Source organism: Schistocerca americana, chromosome 1, assembly GCF_021461395.2.
Source record: "Schistocerca americana isolate TAMUIC-IGC-003095 chromosome 1, iqSchAmer2.1, whole genome shotgun sequence".
Classification (NCBI taxonomy): Eukaryota; Metazoa; Arthropoda; class Insecta; order Orthoptera; family Acrididae; genus Schistocerca; species Schistocerca americana.
In genome coordinates, this window is record NC_060119.1 from 1115222854 (window position 1) to 1115235411 (window position 12558).

Genomic DNA, 12558 nt, shown 5'->3' on the forward strand with positions numbered 1-12558 from the left:
CGTTGGACCACGTGCATTAATCTACAAGGAGACTACATTGAAAAATAAAAAAAGTTTCAGTGTTGTAAGTACTTTTTTTCTATTGCGTTGCGAGAACTTTTCAAACCACCCTCGTATCTAGGGTGACGTTCAGCTACACCGAAAACATTCGGGTTTTGTTCTGGTACATTTTCAGAGCAAAAAAAGATTCATGGTCTCCGGTGATTCGTCAAAGAATAGTTGAATTTCGTTTGATTTCTTAACTGCATTAGTCTTCGTATCTGTATTGAACTGAAAGTAACTGCACAACAATACAAGTGTCTGTGGTATGCGCACTGTGTTTTGTTTGGGAAACTATCTTGTTCCACTCATTCACGGCATTTACTGTTTTCAACAGTGAAGTCCTCTTTACTCTTCACCCTCAAGCTTGCATCCCGTAATGCTCGGTACTGTATAGCATTTGTTGCGTTGTACGTAAAGTCAGACACAGAAGGATCGATGGGTTTCTTGAACTGTTGGCCGATATGGACCTCTCCTTTGAGTTCACTGGTTGCAACGGAAGACTGGCAAATCAAAGCTGTGCTCAGGTGTTCCCGCAGCGACGGTATCGACGCAGCGACGGGGATCGCATATTACAGACGACATTTCACAAAAACAAAGGCAACTGAGGAGACAAAACAAAGAAATTGTTATTACGTTTTTCCTCTCGAACGAGTCACCTGATTTCACGGGTGCCTAATCCCAAAACACTGAAAAAATATGTCTGAACAATAACCGAAAGTTTTATGTGGAATTGTGTGTATGTTTTCCAGAACAGCTCTGGAACACCATGAACAGAACTTGGTACGCACTTGAAATATTATCGGGGAACAGCTGCCGTGGCGGCAAGATACTCTTATTTATTGAGGTGGGTTTATGAAAGTAGTGAAATGTTAACATATCTCTGGATCATCTACAGTAATTTCAAATACACATACAATCCAGAGAAAAGTACTTTTGGGGCGAGGCGCCTCTCGAACCTTTACATATGCGGTGCGTATGTGTTGGAAGTAACACTTAAAAATAATCGAAACGAACAATAAAAGACTAGAAGCTATAGTTTGGGTCGTTGGGCTCACTGGTGACAGTAAAACAACATTTAACCCCAGGGAGTGAGCGTGCCAGAATGTAGACGTGAAATGGAAGGCACAGGAGTGGGTGGATCCCCGAAGCACTGGCATGTGTGTGCACTAACGCTAACAACGGTGCACACTCCCCTTGTCTTAAACCCAATTAGCCTTCGTGGCCAAGCTACGAGTACTTGAATAATGCTGCCTTGCAACCGTCAACTGCTGTGGGCAGACCAGCGACAGAATACTTTATCTCAAGGTACGGACTGGGCTCTTTTCAGCTGTTGTCAACACGCTTGAGCAATTTATTCAAATATTCATTAATTTAATGTCTTACATAACAGATACCTAATTCTTTTAGATATCTTTACTTCTTTTATGTCTCTTTTGGAGTAGCCACTAAGTGCACGAAGGAATCTCCGTTCTTTCTGTCGAGATTTTGCAATTATCTCTTTCAGAAATTTTGTTTGGAGAAAAAAAATAACAATTACATTTAGAGTTTGTCTAAGAACATATTCAGGGTCCTTTCCTATAATCAAGAACGTGGACTTGAATGTCTCTCTACCAACTAAACTGATGTTGATTCGACGCGTTACACACGTAAATTTTTAGGATTGTGACAGACGGATTTCGATATTACAGAATAATCACATATCCGTTGCTGTATGACGACAGGGAAAAAATAGGGGAAAACTTTTGAGTTGTGGTATGAACTGAAGAATGAGTGCCTCAGGGAAAATTTTGGGTTTGTTACGTGAGACGGGCAGTAGCGAGCGTCCTGCACTACCAGAGACCTTAGCGTTGGCGCGGACAATTGCCGGCTGCAGTAATTACTGGCTGCATGCTATCTGCCAAGCTGCTGTTGCTGCCGCTGCCGCCGCTGTATAATCACTGCTGTCTGCGCCACGCTACGATAATCAGACGGCGCAACGGTGGACACAGCTTTTAATCTCGAGCTGGACGGCGCGGCGTACAGCCTGTGCTGAAGCGCATGTACTCCACAGGCGGTTCGAAGTCGAGAAAGGAGGCTTGCTTTGGATGGCCAAGCGTAACAGCAGAGTTGCAGAAAGTAACGCGAGGACGGTGCCTCTGCTCTTGTGTGAAAAGTCCCTTTTACACGATCGACTTTCTTGTCTCAATTGACTACTCGAGACAAGTGAGTCGACTGCAACGCCCTTGGCGTTTTATTCCTGTACCGTACTGAGTCTCGTCTGTTTTGAGCGGTCATTTTCTTTTACACGTCAGCGCAAAAATTGCGAGAGCTCTGCAGTTTGACATTTGAACTATGAAAGTGAGGTTATGAGGGCCTACCCTTTTTACGAAAAAATCGAAATATAGTACATAATATAGGAACAAGAAATGGTAATAGAATGAATGTATAAGTGATCAGAGGAAAATTCACAGTGGACATTCTTGAAAAGGTAGCGTGGCAAATTCCTTACACTCCTGAGAACTGAAAGAATACGAAACGTGTCACCCAAACGTTTCAGAACATATGCATTTATTCGTTCGACAATATATGAACTCGCAAACACATTGAACAATATCTAAAACGCAGTAAATAGCACCTGTTTACTTTATACTTTCTATCTTGTTTTCTTACTAGGGGAAAAAAGACATCGAAAATTACTTTCCTCGACAAATAATTCTGAATTTTTACTGTTGAAATAAGTTTCATTAAACACGTTTATCTATTTGCGTTTCTATTTATGCACAGTGTAGGCTTTTTCTCTGTAAAACGTAAATGCCTTTGCGCTTTCTGATATTTCGTCTATCTTCTAAGACAACACAAGTAGGTAAAGATACCAGGCCCTTGCGTCACGAAAGCAAAGCAAGCAACACCATAAAAATTAAGGAGATATGAAAACACAAAATCCATTTCTATCACAGGAGTGAGCGTGGCCAGAATAGGTTAACTTCCTGTGGTAACAGACGCCGTCAATGTCCCTTGTGCTAGGAAATTTTGAACTCCATACTCGGCACAATCTACGCATCACTGACGTCGTACACACACTCGCGTCGTGGTTGGTTGCTTGTTTACATGTAGGCATAAGAAGTCTACACACCTTGAGCAGTCAGTTTTGACCAGAAGGTCGCTCGCGTAAAACGTGCTTAAGCTAAGGCAGGTGAGGGGGAGGGAGAATTAACTCTACTAAATCGATAGTTTGCCCTGTGATATACAACTTAATTGAAACCGTAGTTTACCAGATGTCTCTAGAAACACGAGGGGTGGTCAAAGTATCACCTAAAAAATTATTGTTGCCGTCTTAATCTTCTTCTTCTACTACCACTACAATTACGACTACGACTGGTTTGATCTAGAAAAAATAAAGTTACCTAATCAACTTTTTCCATTTGCAGGGACATTTTGGCAGTCTCTCCCCCCCCCCCCCCCCACACACACACACACACACACACACACACGCAACCTCGCGCCAGCCAGTGACTTCACTCAGTTTTATACGGTAGGATGATTCCAGTAGACTCTCAAAAATACGGCGTTGTGTTCGTATGACCATTCATATGCATCAGTCACAAAGGAGATGCAACATTTTCTGCCCTAGAAGACAGGAGAAAAAAATGCGAAATTTCTAGGTCAAAAAGATGTCCTCTCAGTGACCTGGAGCTTTCTCAAACCCTGTCGTGTGGAACAGAGAGCAGCATGCCACCGAGTTTCGAATTTGCAGTCCAGTTGTCATGGATGCGTAATCACGTGTCCAATTGGTGAGATGACTGTCTTGTTTCAGTCCTAAGCCAATCTGTTGTACCGGGGCAACATGAGCGTTGGTTTGGATGCTCTCCTACATTTATGTCGTCGAATTCTGCCCCAGAGATACATTTCTTTAGGTTGTTTAGATGAACTGTATCTTCCAAAATACATTTTTAAAACTTCTATTAAATTTATCAACATTTAGAAAATGTTAAAAATAAATAATTTAGCACAATCAGATGTGAAGTTTTGCAAGTAAAAAACGTCTTATGGAACCATTTTAGTTCAACTGTCATGTTCTAAATTCATTTTCCATTTGTTCATGCTCAGAAGTAGTACCTTTTACTGGTTATTTTTATTTATACTCAACAGCATTTCCTCAGTCGATCTGTCGTTTTTCCCGTTTCAAGTCTTTTAATTTACTTTGGACACACGAGGGTGTAATTGAAGAGTGCTAAATCAAAAACGTGGCATCCATATTTGAATAAGTAATTTAAAAAGGTGTTCTTGCACATACAAATGAAACATATTTACCTTTTCGGCATAAAAGTAATCCATCTTCAACACACATTGCTTGGCTAGCTATTTAACCTTTGAGATACAACAAGTTTTGAGTACATACTGTCAGATTCAGTATTTGGGACACGACAGGTTTTCAAACTTACATTATTAGTTACATCAAAATTTGCAGTTTTAGACTATTGAACCTTCTTGTTTAAACGTATGCGGACGCCGAAATTTCTAAAGAAATATTTTACAGTAATGGCAATAACATTACGGCACACACAGTAACAATGTGCACTGAATTCCCTACTCACAGATATACGAGGGCAGTTGAATAAGTAATGCAACACTTTTTTTTCTGTAACAAGGGTTGTTTTATTCAGCATTGAAATACACCAGGTTATTCCCCAATCTTTTAGCTACACAACACTATTTTTCAACGTAATCTCCATTCAATGCTACGGCCTTACGCCACCTTGAAATGAGGGCATGTATGCCTGCACGGTACCATTCCACTGGTCGATGTCGGAGCCAACGTCGTACTGCATCAATAACTTCTTCATCATCCGCGTAGTGCCTCCCACGGATTGCGTCCTTCATTGGGCCAAACATGTGGAAATCCGACGGTGCCAGATCGGGGCTGTAGGGTGCTTGAGGAAGAACAGTCCACTGAAGTTTTGTGAGCTGCTCTCGGGTGCGAAGACTTGTGTGAGGTCTTGCGTTGTCATGAAGAAGGAGAAGTTCGTTCAGATTTTTGTGCCTACGAACGCGCTGAAGTCGTTTCTTCAATTTCTGAAGAGTAGCACAATACACTTCAGAGTTGATCGTTTGACCATGGGGAAGGACATCGATCAGAATAACCCCTTCAGCGTCCCAGAAGACTGTAACCATGACTTTACCGGCTGAGGGTATGGCTTTAAACTTTTTCTTGGTAGGGGAGTGGGTGTGGCGCCACTCCATTGATTGCCGTTTTGTTTCAGGTTCGAAGTGATGAACCCATGTTTCATCGCCTGTAACAATCTTTGACAAGAAATTGTCACCCTCAGCCACATGACGAGCAAGCAATTCCGCACAGATGGTTCTCCTTTGCTCTTTATGGTGTTCAGTTAGACAACGCGGGACCCAGCGGGAACAAACCTTTGAAAATCCCAACTGGTGAACAATTGTGACAGCACTACCAACAGAGATGTCAAGTTGAGCACTGAGTTGTTTGATGGTGATTCGTCGATCATTTCAAACGAGTGTGTTCGTCCGCTCCGCCATTGCAGGAGTCACAGCTGTGCACGGCCGGCCCGCACGCGGGAGATCAGACAGTCTTGCTTGACCTTGCGGCGATGATGACACACGCTTTGCCCAACGACTCACCGTGCTTTTGTCCACTGCCAGATCACCGTAGACATTTTGCAAGCGCCTATGAATATCTGAGATGCCCTGGTTTTCCGCCAAAAGAAACTCGATCACTGCCCGTTGTTTGCAACGCACATCCGTTACAGACGCCATTTTAACAGCTCCGTACAGGGCTGCCACCTGTCGGAAGTCAATGAAACTATACGAGACGAAGCGGGAATGTTTGAAAATATTCCACAAGAAATTTCCGGTTTTTTCAACCAAAATTGGCCGAGAAAAAAAAATGTGTTGCATTACTTATTGAACTGCCCTCGTATAAAGAAAATGATAGGTATGTAGACGGATGGATGGATGGATGGATAATAATAAACAGATAGAGATAGATAGAGAGTAATAAACCATCTACACCCAAAATAAGTTTCACAATAGAGACAGAAAGCAAAGGATTAAACCACCTATATCTCAACATGCAAACGTAAAACACCACACGATTTAACAACACACATTGAACAAGCAGCTACATGGAAGAATCGTCAACCACATAACGAAAGACAGACCGACAAACAAACGAACATTTAACTTCCAGATTCATGCTCCATAAATTTAATAGGATAAAACGGATAACCTTACAGAATCCCTGAAATGCACAAATTCAGTCGTAAGAAACAGAAACACGTGGGGTGGAAAGAACACACCACAAGCATAAAGACTCTAGACAACACCAGATGAGAAACCAACAAACAACAACTCAAAAGAAACAGCAGAACAGGAATCCATCCACAAAATAAAGTGCCACATATTCATCTACAAAAACAGGACAGTTTACAAAATGAAGAAAATATTACGGAAATAACAGCTTGAAACAGGATACCGAACAGACAAAACGAGACAGAAAAAACACTCGACACATTACACATCTCCTAACAAGTTCAACAAATGAGGCATTCAAACAATAATGTCTAACTCTTGCCACTCATCATACGTAAAACATATATGCAAAACCTTTAAAGGTATTCTATGTACCTCAGAGCTCTAATATCCAACAGTTCACGTTACACATTTGCTGACAACGTACTTGCCATCCACTACCCAACAAAAACATAAATAAATTTAAAAATATTTACATCTAGCCGCAATCCAAGTTCATATATCGTGGCAGATGAAGTAGTATATCTGTCGAAAGTCGGTAGCAGCAAGGTACGTAACACGTTGCTAGCATCCTTGTGAACACTGTTACTAAAAATATCGCTTCACGGAAGAAACACATGCGCGACGAAAAGAACAGCGAGCGTCTCGAAATATTTTAAACCAATAAAATTACAACGGAGAAAAGTGTTTTCGTTAATTTCCAACTATCGTCATCAAAAAACATGTTTTGTTGCAGATGACAGGCTCCTCAACCAGATTATGAAGATTATATTTCCTCGCTTTTTTTTATTATTAAAGCCAAAGATGCCAGAAATGTCGCGTAGACAACCACTGGAGATGTATCATGTGGCTATTACCTATCTTCAATTTTTGTGTGTGTTAAGACACTAAAGGGTTCCGCTCGTAAATGGGCAAACGCGGAGATCGCAACCGGACTTCATTTATAAAGTATTTCTAACAGTTAAATACAACAATGTCTTCTTGAAAACTGTTAATGATTGTCGTACATAAGGTGAACAACTACTAATTAACGTATAAGATAGCAGTAGACACACCTTAACTTTTGCTCAGAAATGTCTTTATAAAACATCCCGTATTCTGCAGAGTTCAATAAAATAAGAACCCAATTATCGAGGCACTCGTACTTAAGAGAACGTAAACGGCATCAGAAGTGCAGTAAGCATTTCGCGACTACCACTTTGAACGAGTTGAAGTAGTTGTGAGCGCAGACAGAACGGTTTTATAGTAAGCAAGGTGGTTTTCTATTTTATATTCTGCCGCAACGTAACCTTGAATGCAAACCACACACTTCAGATGTGTGTCCAGAATTATTTACTTTAGACTGCAGATGGGTTTTTTTATTCTCGGATATTCTCGCAGCTCTGGAGACGCAGACGCGGCAGAGCGGCTTACCGGGAGAAGCGATACACCTGGAGGCTCCCCAGGCAGCGCTCGTATTTCTGGAAGCGAGGCGAGGGGGGCAGGCGCTTGCTGCGGGGGAGGTCCCCAGGGCACTGTGGGGGCGGAAGGGAAAACAGGGGGTCTTCTGTCCGCAGACTGGTTTCGTGCAGCTCTCCACGCCACTCTGTCCTGTGCAAGTCTCATCATCTCTGCATAACTGTTGAACCTGAATCCATTTGAAGCTGCTTACTGTACACACGCCTCGCTCTCCCTCTGTAATTTTCATCTCACACATTATCCCCATTACCAAAGAGACAACTCAATGTCTCAATACCTGTTTTACCAAGTTAGGGGACGGTAGCTATTAATAGGTCATTTAAAGAAAATGCGTAGTAAAACCGTCTGATATCGTAACAGATACTTTATTTTCATTGTAACTTGACCATTATCTTTTGCTGTTCACTACAGCAGACACGCAAGTCATAAACTTATACTATTAATTAAATATTTGAAAAATAAAAACATATGTCACTGGTCCAATCAAGGGGACTGGTTTCCTTTTTGGACCAGGCAGTTTCCATAAATGGGCTATAAAGTTAAAGCTGTTAGGAACTTTTTGTTGGCATCTGAAACCGAATAACATGTATTCGAACCCAAGGACGCTAAAACCAGAAATGTCGCCTTCGGAAGGAAAAAAAAATACAGTTTGGCTCATGACCAAAACACAAACTGTTAAACAACATATAATGAAAATAATGCTTAAATTTTATTCGTAGTAGTTTATTTAGGCCTAGACTACGCAGAACAAACCTTTGATTGTCAAACTTCTTGACTTCCGTCACATGGACTTTGTTTACGGTTTTCACAATAGAACGCTTTACTCCATTTCCTAACGCCAACACATTTGCCATGAATCCAATCTTTCAATAACGTGTACTGAATCATGTCGTCTTTTACGTCGCTGCCACAAATGCCACAAAACCATGACTTCTTCCAATATCTAGGCCAAGACATCTCTCAAACTTCTAAAGGAAACGAGAGTTCAGCTCTAGCTCACTTCTTGGGTGCATAATTCTGTAGCCGTATTTTACGCCTAGTTCTTTTTACTCTAATTGTTGTTTTCCGCTTCTTCCAGACTCTGTTTGTATGCACTGCTTGTGGTAATTGCGGTTCCCTGAGCTTTATTCAAGCTTCTTCCTAGAGAGAGTTTGTCCGGTATGGAAACTTTCGATGCCAATGTTGCTGCCTCAGCTGGAATAGATTCTGGCCTATCTAGACTTGTAGATGCTGCGACGGGAGTGATGCGCCTAAACCAATGAGGTTCCAGAATTAGCTCATTGACAGATCCTTCACTCACAGGAACATCATTTGTTTCGAACTGCACTGCAGCTACAAAAATGGAAGTCTTGAAAAACATACCTGTTTTTTTGTTTTTTTCCCAAAGACAATCACTTCGGACAGTTAACCTTCACCGCGTTTTTATCTTAGAATCTTCTCCACCTCTGCAATGTAGTAACCACTCAAAGGGGTAAAAATCGAGACATCCAACTGTTCTAACGTGTGGGTTGTGTAGCCTGGTGATGACAAGTTTTCTCGAGCGGTATCAGCGGCATTGAGATTCTCTGTGTGGGCTGAATGGCCATCAAATAGAAGCAACAGTTCCTTTTCCTTCGAAGGATGAGCTGTGTTGATGAAATGCCTTAACCATCTCTCAATTATATCCTTACTGACATATCCGCTTTCTGGATTGTAGGCAGACATTGTTGCAGGTGCAACTCCATCCTGTAACATTACTGCCGAAATTGAACGTTCGTAAAACATTAGAGGTGGGGCTACTAGTTGTGGTACCTCTTTCGCCATGGTTGTTGACCCCACTGCGCTTTTACTTTTGTGGGCAAAGAGCTTTCTTGGTTTCCATACTTCACTCCTGCACGCATTTAGGATGGTCAGTATTCAGGGATATGACATACACTATCCTTCGAAGCAAAACAGTCTTTGTTAAACTGTTTTGCTTCGAATGGGCTCTAAAATGCGTACCTTAGGATTATGAGCACTACATCTTCGACACTGTTAAACAAATCTCTTCTATTGCAATATCTCTGCTTTCCATATTTTGGAAGGACATAGTATCGACCAAAACAAGTAAAAAATGCTCAGTAAACACGGGCTCTAAAACGTGTATCTTCAAAGTTAGGAGCACTTGTTCAGTAGAAGAGATGTGTTTCACACTATCGAAGGCGAACAAATGCTCATAGCTCATAAGGTATGCATTTGACAGCCCTCCTTTACTTGACTTTTTTTCTTGTTTTGATCCATAATACCACTCTCAAAATACGGAAACCAAAGAGCTTGCAGTAGAAGGGATTTGTTTCGCAGTATCGAAGATGAAAGTACTCATAATTTTTAAGATACGGATTTCAGAGTCCCAGTTTACTAGACACTTTTGCTTCGAATGATCGTTCCTGTCAAGTCCATGAATACTGGTCATTCCTCCTGGGACAACCTGTATAATATATACATGTATTATAAATAGTTCTAATTCATTGTTATTAATCGATTAATTATTGACACAATTATGACTCACTATTATTAAATTAAACAGCCCCATAAGACAGTGTGTTAAGAGAAAGCAGCAGGCTAGAGTCGCATATAGTCCGAGGTAAAGAATAAAAAATTTAGAATATATGATTTATTAAATTAAATACTGCTCATTGTGGCTCACTGAAGTGTTACTCAATTGCCTGTTGCAAATTAATTGTTCTGTTATTACTACATCGAGTGTTGTTATTTAACTTTCTCATTATCACTGTTCACTTAGTTGTAATTAATTATTTAGTTATTTATTAAACTAAATTATTAGTCAATTATTACTCGTGACATTAACTACAGCGTTTGTTCGGCGCGTAACTCAAGCGTCTGTTACGACATTAAGTGCGGATATGGTTCCCATCACTGGACAACCAACTCATGCATAGAAGCGCGAAGTGGATCGTTCAAGGCAGCTCACACGACATCGCTTAATAACACCTACTCTCCGTCTATAGCACGTAACCTTATACAGGGTTATTAGAAATGATTGAAGCGATTTCACAGCTCTACAATAACTTTATTATTTGAGATATTTTCACAATGCTTTGCACACACATACAAAAACTCAGTTTTTTAGGCATTCACAAATGTTCGATAGTGCCCCTTTAGTGATTCGGCAGACATCAAGCCGATAATCAAGTTCCTCCCACACTCGGCGCAGCATGTCCCCATCAATGAGTTCGAAAGCATTGTTGATGCGAGCTCGCAGTTCGGGCACGTTTCGTGGTAGGAGGAGGTTTAAACACTGAATCTTTCACATCACTATGCGTGAAACTTGCCCGCACGCGTTCAACCGTTTCTTCGCTCACTGCAGGCCGACCCGTTGATTTCCCCTTGCAGAGGCATCCAGAAGCATTAAACTGCGCATACCATCGCCGAATGGAGTTAGCAGTTGGTGGATCTTTGATGAACTTCGTCCTGAAGTGTCGTTGCACTGTTATGACTGACTGATGTGAGTGCATTTCAAGCACGACATACGCTTTCTCGGCTCCTGTCGCTATTTTGTCTCACTGCGCTCTCGAGCGCTCTGGCGGCAGAAACCTGAAGTGCGGCTTCAGCCGAACAAAACTTTATGAGTTTTTCTACGTATCTGTAGTGTGTCGTGACCATATGTCAATGAATGGAGCTACAGTGAATTTATGAAATCGCTTCAATCATTTGTAATACCCCTGTATTGCCAATATGACGATATGCTGTGAACTACCCGTACTTTCCAATGACGGCTGCTTAAATGTAATCAGTATTACCACATCACTCCGACGTTGCAATCATCAATACTAGTGAAGTACAAGAACGTAATGAGAACCTTACCTTTTTCACTGCTGCTTTGTGTCTTCGTGGAACAACCCACTGGCATCACGTGGTATCTTGACGACCTATTGTCAATACCTACACAGAAATCAAGCTGGCCCATCGATGGAGCCATCCCATTAATAGCAACCTTCCCTTTTCTCTTCTTTTGGTCAAATTGTGCCACAAATTTGTTTTCTCCCCAATTCGATTAAGTATCAATTTATTAGTTACTCTATCTAGCCACCTAATCTTCAGCATTCTACAAAAGTACCATGTTTCCTAAGCTTCTCTTCTTTTGTCTTGACATGTCACTTCCATGCAAGGCTACACTCCAGCCAAATATCTTCAGAAAAGACTCCCTAACACTTAAATTCATATTCGATATTAACATATTCCTTTTTTTCAGAAACTTTTTTTGTCCTCTAATCAGCCTTGGTAGTCATTTTGCTGTCCAAATTGTATAACTCATCTACTACTATTATTATTGAGTCAAGTCCCAATCTAATTCTGTCAGTGTCGCCTGGTTTAGTAGGACTGTATTTCATTACATTTATTTAATTTTTGTTAATGTTCATTTTGCAGTCACTTTTCAAGGCGCTATTCGTTCTTGGTTCTAAGATCCGCCGGTTATGCAAAACACCGCTTTTTCCAAATTCCCAAACCTATTTAACACCTCTGTGCCATCATTAGTGGGTTTCGGTTTTATTTAATCTGTAATGTGAAAACTGTTTATAATAGATTATAAAATTACGGGAATATTTAGTTCAAACAATAATTTCTTCCTTTTAGTTAATACGCTTACACTGGGTTTGCATGGGTTTTCAGGATCACTTTTGTATTATTTATTACAGGTAGCTTGGCATCAGCAACCAAATAGTGTTGATGAGACTTTATTATTCTTTTTTTTTTTGCGGCCCTTACATCCAACAATTTTAATTGTAAACACGAAAAACACAAGGAGCTGAAAATCCAAATGAT